We start from the raw sequence: 9400 nt of genomic DNA, 5'->3' as shown, positions 1-9400 counted from the left end.
ATTTACCCGATGTTTACAATTTTCATTGATGCCTAATTTCTCTTTAATGACCATTTTTGGTGAGTTTTTACTGATTTGGTTTATCTAGGGTAATTGCGTACCCATTGGTTTTAGTTCTAAGCAGTGGATCTATAATGGAAAATGGCCTCTAATGTACTTCGAGTTGAGTTGATATCAAAATTTATTGCACGTCCGATTTTATCTGAGTCACATATGAATTCATTTAAGCTCTAGATTGGCCTTTGATTGGTGGTATTAATTGATGGAGGCTATGCGTCGCAATTGTTCATGAAATATTGTATTTTGAATAGGTCTAAAGAAGTTTGCTCTTACTGTTGTTCAATAATCATACGTTGTAGGCAATAAATAACCTACGATTGAAAGATATAGAAGGTCCGTGAATAGTACATACTCATTGTTAACTATGTTTATTGGTAAATTTATTTTACAATTCTTTATTCAATTCTATGATTTCACCTTCAATTATCTTTGATTAGTGTCTTACCTCAACTACGCAACTCACCCTCAGCCTATTAAACTGGTATCGTTGTCATGAAATACGAGTGCATGATAACTATGGGTACATATAAAGTATTTAACATGTTATCATTAGGAAATCGTAATGTATATGTCAAACGCTAGCTACTGGGGATCTATATAGCATAACTGTATATGACTATTAACTGACATAATTTTCTTGGCGTTAGATATCAGTTGCTCTAGTTTTCTCTATCTCAAACAAATTATGCTCTAGTTTTGGTCAAAATCGTGTTAGTAAGGTTTTTGGACGTCTGTCGTTTACTGTAAACGGAAGCTCGTTTCTCTTTTGATGGCGAAAATATGTTTTATTTCAAAGTAATAGTTTGTGCTTGCACCATTTAAATCTAGTCGCTTCTCTTCGAACATATAGTTACTACTCGATCCAGGTAGTGAGTGTCCTTTTTACGACTACTACGGAAGCTCAATGTCCTTTATTTACCTGTTATATGTTATTGCTTTGTAGTGCCCTTTTCAGTGCACAATATCAGCTGTTAAGAAACCTTTTCGAGATTAGTTTTGACATATTATTGAGGCGTAAAGCCTTCGGATGATGTTCAATTGCCCCAAACGAAGTTGGTAGCAATTATATTAGTCTTGTCGGTCGTTTTTATGCGGTTTGTTGCGTGACCGATTTTTCGTCTAACGCTTTTAACTTTTCCTCCTCAAAAACGGGATAAACAGGTAGCGCGCAGTGGGCATTAAATGCTGTTAGAGCCTTTCAGCTCTGTTTCAGCTCAAAATGTTTGGGAGATTTATGGTGTGAAGTGCGGAAGAGAGGTTGAAGACACCCCCACTGTTGACCCCCGCCGCTATCCCCCCACCGCGCTGTTGCCCCACCCCACTGTTGCCCCCCCCCCCACCGTGGCTACGTTCGAACAACCGATTGCTGAAAACACGCAATTTTATACGAATTTTCACAATTTTTTTTTGAAAATTTTTGTCCCTTTTTTGGATTTCTCCCGCCTCAAGAGCCGAGGAACCGAGGGTCTGAGAATAGTTTACTATATAGTTTCTAAATTAATGGAATCTTTTTAAAGATTTCAACACCACGATTTTTAGCATTTTTTTAAACAAAACTTGCATTTTTCAATTTTTTGTGATATTTATTGTCATTATTCAGGTTTTTCAGCCTAACAGAAAATCTCCGTTAGGTTTTGATAAGTTACTGGAAAATTTTTTTTCGCCATGGATTAGTTTTCAACTTTTATCATCACAAATTTTAGCAGTTTTTTTATGAAACTTGCATTTTTTTAGGTTTCATCAGCCTCAAGAGCCACATAACGTCCTCTAGGGTTTGATTATAGGTTAATGCAAAGCTTCTAGATTTAATAGAATGTTTTTCAATATCTTAATGTCAGCAATTTTTAAAAAATGTATGCAATTTTTTCAAGTTTTTTGAATCTTTAATTTCCGACACTAGGCTCCTATGGACCTCCTTTAAGGTTTCATGATAAGTTGTCGCATAGTTCCTAGATTTAATGGGATGGTTATCGTTGTTTTAATGACTTCAGCTTTACCAATTTTTTGACAAAATTTTATTTTTCTTTTTTCAAATTTTCGGAAAATTATTATATTGTTCCAAAATGGATTTTTATGAGCCAGTGAAACTATTTAAAGCTTCAAATAGGGATACTGGATAGTCTCTTGAGACAATGAAATGGTTTCGAAGATTTTAATATCTTGAATTTAAGCAAGAATTTGTTAAATTTTGTTTTTGTTCTCAAAATTTTTGAATTTTGTCCTTTGAGGTTAACGATCATTACTGGCCAACGATGCTTTTCAAGTCTTGCAGATAGGTTACTTGACATAACTCCAGTGACAAATTGTAGATTTGAACATTTTCACAGCAAAATCTGGAAGCTTTTATTTTAAATTTTCAATATTTTGCAAATTTTTAAAATATCAGTTTTTTATTTGATTTGTTTGCTAGCAATGATAGAAAACTGAAAGGATTATGAATATCATTTTTAAAACCAAATAAGAGTTCAACAAGACGGTTGATTTCACGTTAGGTTAGCTTTGGTTCATCGATGTTATTGTAAAAGAATTTTGGCTGAAGTCGAGACAAGGAAATTTGTAATCTCTGTAACGTCCTAGAGCTATCTCAAGGATTTAATAGATTTTGATGATCAGATGGTTGTCGAACACTAATTACTGATTTCTTAAAGCTCTTTGTCCGATTGGTATTACACTGTATGTGAAATCCGCAAATTTATAACGGGGCAATAGAGTTGACATTGGTTTGTTATGTCCGGGTTTGAACTTCCTATCCTCCTGCAGTCGATCACACAACGGCTCATTTCTGTGTGAGACAAGATGCGCACGTCCAGTTCTAGAGAGGCGGATTGCTTGTTTCTTCGCTTTTGCTCAGCTGCAGGTCGAGGTCTTTCTGGTTTTTTTTTAGTGAGCTTGGTTTGTACGACGGATGCATTCCGGATAAACAAAACTTTTTGACTGAATTGTTGGACTGCATTTCAACGTTTAACTTGGTGCATTGTGATGTTATTAGCGCAGTAGAATGTGCCTGGTTTTTTAGTAATATACTTGCTGCAGATATCAGACCAAATTTATTTCCCTCGTATTGTTGTAGTTGTGCCTGAGCTTTGCATGAACTCATCCTAGCTTGTTTACAGACAGAACCGTTGGCAGCTTCAGGGCACCGGTAGTTAGTTGTTGATTAGAAGCAGATATGACTTTTGGAACCTTTGAGAAACCAGTGATTTGAGTGTTTGAATTAAAAGTTGGTTGTAATGAGGCTTAGACTTAACCTCTTGAACTTATACAGCATCGATTGTTAGTATATTTTATGATAGAAAGTTGTCAAGTTAAGAGCATTTAGTCGTTAGGTTAACGTCGAGGTGGTGGATTCTAGTGACAGTTCTCAGAGCTTTACCAATGAGATGAGCCCTATCTTTTCCGGCTAACGCACTTGCTTGAAAGTTTTTCACTTTCTTCACGATATTTTATTTCCTCGTTCTTTTTCTAAATAAGTTGCTAGTTGTCTTCGCTCGTTTTTTATTGGCGTTTTCTTCGCCTCTGTGTGTTGTGCCTGTAAGGTGTAATTTTTCGTCAGGGTTCTTGGAATTTGGGCTTTGTCAAAGGTTCAAGAGTTTTTTCCGCGCGCTCTGAACGTTCACCTTGCTGAGCTCTATTTCAGCATACTAGTGTGATTACTTAATCGGAATATTGAAAAGTTCAGTTGAACTGACTTCTCGGCCGAATCTGCATGAAGATTGTTTTTTTTTTCATGGCTAGCTTCGTTTTTTATATACCGTCATGTTGCGGTCAAAAGACGGCTTTCTCCGAGTCATCCCAACACCATTTTTGAATTGCTTTGACCTCAATACCGGACATTTGAGTTTATTTTTTATCCTGTTGATATTATTCAGCTATTTCAAGAAAAGCTATTGAAGGAAAAGTCTGAAAGACTGTCTTTTTTAAAATAAAACTTGCGAACCGTTTGACGCATCCTAATATCCTACTCATCTTTCGGTTGAGTTTTATGGCTTTGTCTTTTCAAGTTTTGCGGTATTGAAGCTTTTTGTCAGAACTGTTCTACAGAACCAGACAGCTTTAAGTTTATTAAAAAAAACTATCATTAGTTTCCAAACAATGGGCGGTGTTGTTTTGTGTTATACTTAACAATTTTTTGCTTGAGCTGGTTGTATTTTCAGAATTTTAAAATTGAGTCAAGTTACCAAATTATAGGAAAGAAATAGTCTAATATAAAATTTTTTCCAAACAATTCCAGCGCCTTATTAGTTAAGAAAACAATTATCTCAAAGCCGAGGAACTTTTCTTAAATAACACGTAAAATTGAGTTGAAATAACCATGCGGCTGAAATAATTTGCTCCAAGCTTGAAAAGATATAAATTCGGTTATTTTTAAGCTTAACCACCCAGTTGTTCAGTCTCTAATTGCGTTACCGGGCGAAAATTATTCTCTGATCTCATTGGCTAAATTTAAGCGTTTTTCCTGCAAGCTGGAATAAAATACCGCATGTGATCGTGCCTCACGGGCCATACCTTAGCGGCCCGTGGGACGTTATATGAATGTCACAGCCGAACAAAATGTCACGACCGAACATAGTATGCGCTGTATCATAAGTCAGAGCTCAAATCTGATTGGCCAAAACGGGACTTGAATAAATTCATTTTCTATCTATTGTCCCAATTTTTGCTTTCGGTCTATTGTCCAAGCGCACTCTATATCACCTCTATCACTCCTTACCAGAACTTTTTGTGCCAAGCACAAACTCACGGCAGTCAATCACAGTATCTTTTCTAGCTAATGAGGCGTGCTATGAAGCTCTTATTGTGGTAAAAAAGACATATGAAATTATTTTGAAATGTCAGATCGGGTTGAAATTTTTCTGACAGTTTTTGAAAAAATGTACTAGAAGTGTTCATTGTAAAGCCAGGGCCGATTTAATTCACAGCCATTCGTTTCTTCATTTGCTTTCAGTTGCGTTCAGCTACAATATTTCATCTTTGGTAAATTTTTTGACGAACAGTTATTGATGTTTTCTAAAATTATGAGTGGTCAGCCAAGGATTTTAGTTTTTCTTAACATGATTGATTGATTGTCGTCTCATAAACGAAAATTTTACGTTAATTTTTTGTATGTGGTGAAGTTTTTTCAATTCGTAGATTGATTACCGGTTGTGGTAATTTCTCATTTATTTATGCTTCAAAATGATTAATTTGTGCACATGAAGGAAAATTTTTGCCTCAGTTTTGGTGAATCAGCGTCCCGTTCTAAATTTGTTCATCGTTGTTTCTTAATGTGTTATTCTTGATTAAAGGTATTTCATACGTTCAACACATCAATCTTGCTGTGTGCAATGTTGAATTCGATCGAACTATATAAATTTTTCCATCTGTAGTAGCTAACAGTAGATTGGAGTTCATTTTGTAAAGTAGATAAAACAAAAAATTGATTTCCTTTTCTGTCTAATTGATTTTTCTGACTGTTGCTTTTTTCAACGGCAAAGCCCACAGGAGTAATTTTCTAAGAGCTCTTACGCTTAAACGGCAGAAGCTTTGCTGAAGACGTTGTTCTGTCATACCTTGTGCGCTTGACTACCTGAAAACTGCTACAATTAATTTTGAAAGTGCACAAATATGTATTTAATGTTTAATATAGCACAGTTGGTCACTGTCATTTAGCGTTGTTATAGATCGTTACCTGACATTTTACATAATGGCGCAATACCCAATGTGACAAATTTTTCAATGCCATGATACCCTATTTGTTCCCTTTGATCTTTACGTTCAATGTTCCTGTTACAAATCAGCCATTCAAAATATAATCCAAATTCAGTTTGTATTATAAACTTGCTTTAGCATAACTTAACCGGCTAATTTGATCTCATGTTCTTCGGTTTTGATAGTTTATATTAAGTCCCAAGAACCTTAAGGCTTGGCTGTGCTGATTACATTATAAACTATCTCGCTTAGATATGATTGTTAAATCTTCTCATATTTTCAACTGTTGGATAAAATAATTGGGTATACTTTGGTTATTTTGGCATTTTGGGTATTTTCTGCTGAAACCGCTATAGATAAAGCGAGTCTATTAGTTGACGCTATTTATCGTGCTTTTTGTTTGGTTCTTAGTTTGTTCGTATTTGGTTCTTATTATACACCATCGAAGGCTTTTAAATTATTGACATACGAAGTTATCTACGTATTGAAACGAGGTTAACAGGCCATATGACGCCATAGTGATTGATGATATTTTTCGTGCTCATGTATATATCTTTCCTATACGTTCGCAAGTGTAAACTTTTTCTTGAAAGGCTATCTGTTAATGTAGCAGGATATCCCAGTTACCACTTAAAACATCAATTACCGTAAATGGTGGGAAGGAGTAACAAACCATGGCGAAATACTATTGAGCACTTGTCTATTAGCTTTAAATTTAGCGTTCTATCAGGCGGTGTAGTTTTTATTTTTTATTCATATAAATCGAAAATACACAGATGCTTTTACAAGACTTTGTGACATTTGCATCGAAACAAATTGGTTGCTCGAGCAAACTGGGACATTGGAAATTGATTTCAAATGCTAAGTGCATATTAGACGACTGCTTTTCGACAAACCGAGTTATTACTTGCTCTCAAACGCAATTTGTACCATTTATGTTAGTCCTGTTGGTCTTTTCATTGTTTTTCGTCCTACCGAGTTTTTGTCTGACTATTAAAGTTTCGCGACTTTTTGTCTTGAAAAAAGGGAAAAACTAAAGCCCGAGGCCAATTTTATTCACTGTTTAAAGGGCAATTTTAGGTTGTTTGAAAACTTCCTCCACATCTATACGCCACCACTCTTGATTTGGCCCCCACACCGAGCCGCGTTGAAGGAAGTCATTTGTTGTGCTTCGATCAAAATCTTGTTGCCATAGCAACAGTTGCTAACTAACCGATGAGATGAAATTTTAGACTTGGGTCACATAAAAATAGGGTCACGAGAAAGAGGGTGGAAAAAGCTTAGCGATGGTTCATTAAGGTATTATATTTTTGATCACCCTCTCCAAATTTTTCAACCATTCGGCTTCACCTTGGAGGTTGACTATTTTAGTTTGTTATTATTCATAATTGACAATGGTGCGTATTTTTTGCATGCAGTATGATAGCTGTTCTGTGAACAAACCGGTTCATTAAGTATGGCCATTACGTTTGTTGTCCAAATACCTGTCATTGGGTAGCTGTCGCAGTGGCAAAATTTTTCGGACAGTTGCTAATGCTATATTAGCGGATTCGAACATCAGGCTCCTGTGTAAATAATGTAGAACAAGTCTCATTCTCCCACTGGAGTTAGTGCCCTGAAACGAGAACGCTTAGGTGCAAATGTTGGATCCAAGTGCCTAGTCTTTAAATGTCTTGATTTTAGCCCCAAGAGAGCACTGGAAACTAAATGTGTTTATATTACTAGCAATCCATTCATGTTAGCTATAGATGAATCCGTTATTAATTGCTTTCGAATTTTTCGCTTGACCGCAATTTTTTTTTTTGCTTGACCGTTTTGCGCTTTTCTTCAAGAATAATCTTTGACTTCTGAAGTGACTTTTTCATGAACAAAACTAATTGTTAGAGCCGAGATGACAAGGGTGTGATAGCCGAGTGGTTAATGCCTCCGTAAATGTGACGGAATCGGACTCAGGAGGTTAGGGTTTGAATCCTACCGTCGGCTGATGTTTTTGCCCTCATTCCTGAATTTAATTGCGCCGACTGTCATGTTCCCGACGCTAGTCGGTTTATGTTCATTTTTACTGAATGATTTGAAGACATTTTCATTGTAAGCAATGGTCACCGCAGCATTTGTGAATAAATGTTGTTGAACAGTGAACTGAACAATTTCCACATAAAAATACGCAAGATAAATGCCTATTCTGGTTGAAAAACCGCAATTTTTTTTTGTTTTTTTTTTTTTGGGGGGGGGGGGGGGGGGGGGGAATTAGCAAAATGTTTCTAATTTTACCGGTTTTACTTTTTTACGTCGGAGTATGCGCCTTAAAATGGATTTCACGTTTGAACCTTTCTATCTTGAAACTTTGAAACAATACTGATCTGATAATGGCTAAAGGGAGTTTTTCTCTTTAGATTTGCATTTTTATCAAGAATTGATATTTTTTTAGTTAACGAATTGTGGAAGTTGGTTTAAGTAAGCTTTAATATGCCGTATAGCGGAGAAAACAGTTGTTAATTGATAAACATTTGGTATTTAAGTTCTTTTTTATGCTTTGAATCAGATTTTTTTGAAATGTCAAATTAAAATTTTTGATAAATTTATTTTCTATTTTGCATCTTTCGGGGCACGCTGTGAAGTAGGTCAAACGACCTGCGTGTCGTTTCCCAGCTTGAAGCTTAATATACTTTGATGATTGTACTATTCTATTGTAAACTTTGTTGTTTTGATTTGTTTTTTGATATTCTTTATTTACACTGCGAGCGAGGATAAATTAACTCTCAAAATATTTTTGAACTTTTTCATATTTCTGAGTTTTGTTTACTGTGGAATTGTCGATAGTCAATTTTTGAGTGAGGATAATGAGTTCTATAGTTACGTAGACGGCAAAAGAAAAAAATTACTAAACCAAAAATACAAATTTCGGAATTTTCGTTTTTTTTACTTTTCAAAAAGTTATTATAAAATTTTTGAACAGTGAGCACATAAGATATTTTATTTCAACAGAAACAAATGGAAAGTGGTTCTTTTAAGTTTATTATCTGGGAAAATAATTGCCTTTTTAAAAATTCATGGTTTTTGTAAAGTGACAAAACTTGATTTTTTTTAATACCCTTGTTATTTGCATAGATGCCAATTGTTTAACGATCAAAAACAATAAGTTATCTCTAGTTCTTCAGATAAGCTGGAACGTATATACTAGCCACCTCGGGCTTTGTGCCCAGTGCACGGGCGCCGTCGACCTCGTGTCAGGGCACTAATTCACTCGGGCTGCTAAGAATATGTTCTAACATACTTAAAGGCTTCCTTGGTTTCACTCGGCCTACTGACTTCGTTTTGAATCCATTAATAACTCGAAATATCAAAAACGGGGGGCTTATATAAATTTCGAATACTTTTAAAATTGGATTTGGTCCTCTATAGATTAGACGTATGTTGAGGTCTGTAACTCCTCTTTCCAAAGTATGAAAGGGTACATTATTTGACTATCATGATCACAACTAGGCATGAAATCTGATTATTTACACGTTGTTAAAAACAAGATGATATAAACTAATAATTAGACCCGCAGTTGATTGAGCTCTACCAATTTTTCCGAAGCGCGTTTAATGGCAATCATTTTTTTTCGAGCTGAAAGTTGCTTTGTCCTAAAAGTTACTAAAAATTTAATTAT

This window comes from Convolutriloba macropyga, chromosome 3, assembly GCF_964194025.1.
Source record: "Convolutriloba macropyga chromosome 3, txConMacr16.3, whole genome shotgun sequence".
Classification (NCBI taxonomy): domain Eukaryota; kingdom Metazoa; phylum Xenacoelomorpha; order Acoela; family Convolutidae; genus Convolutriloba; species Convolutriloba macropyga.
Note: the sequence above shows the minus strand (reverse complement) of the source record.